The 815-nt window shown below is 29.8% G+C and overlaps 1 protein-coding gene across 1 annotated transcript in view; it reads right to left on the bottom strand.

Moving 5' to 3' along the window:
- LOTGIDRAFT_157351 (hypothetical protein) overlaps positions 1-815 on the bottom strand; it is a gene marked incomplete at both ends in the record, with an annotated part of 42,496 nt that overhangs the window by 40,630 nt on the left and 1,051 nt on the right. The window lies entirely within an intron of this gene.

Below are 815 nucleotides of genomic sequence, written 5' to 3'. Positions count from 1 at the left end.
CTGCATCTTTTTTATGTTGAAGAAAATAAGATAAAACGACTAAAATTATAATTGTTAAAAATGTTGATAGGACTACAAGTGCCTAATTACCCCCCTAAAAATTTCAAAATTACTGCCTTGGGGGTAATTACACCAGGTTGAAAATAGTGCCTGCACAATATATCGGTGAATCAATGTATCGCAATGTCATGTATCGATACTTGACGATACCTCTCATTCCTGAAAAAAGTGGTGATTTTTATAAGTTGGTTTATGATATAACAATCTTTTTCACTGAAATTGTTAGAAACTTTTTATAAGACAGTGGACACTAACCACTTCTATCAACTATATTATCAAATATCACACTTATAAAGTTATAAATTAATATATATATAGAAACTTTGAAGATAAATTGATAATTTTTATCCCCCTTATATTGTGACATGTATCATGACCCTTGTATTGTGATATGTATCGTAGCAGTTTTAGATAAAATGCTCTTATATTATTTTCTATATCAGTGACTAGCTCATGTCCAAGAATTCTTGAAAGTAGAAAACTGGCAAATATGGTAGGTTGTAGATTCATAGAATCTTAAGATTTGAATCTTAATCATAATGTTTCTTACTCTCTAATCCTATTCTAAGGGCCATAACCTGCAGTGATACCACATTCAAGATTATTAAGGATAATACCATTTGTATCCTTCTTCTATTTCTATCCTACTTCTATTTCTACCCTTCTTCTATTTCTATCATACTTCTATTTCTATCCTTCTTCTATTTCTACCCTTCTTCTATTTCTATCATACTTCTATTTCTATCCTACTTCTA

Source organism: Lottia gigantea, assembly GCF_000327385.1.
Source record: "Lottia gigantea unplaced genomic scaffold LOTGIsca_13, whole genome shotgun sequence".
NCBI lineage: Eukaryota > Metazoa > Mollusca > Gastropoda > Lottiidae > Lottia > Lottia gigantea.
The sequence above is the reverse complement of the archived record's forward strand: the minus strand, read 5'-3'. Positions and strand labels throughout refer to the sequence as shown.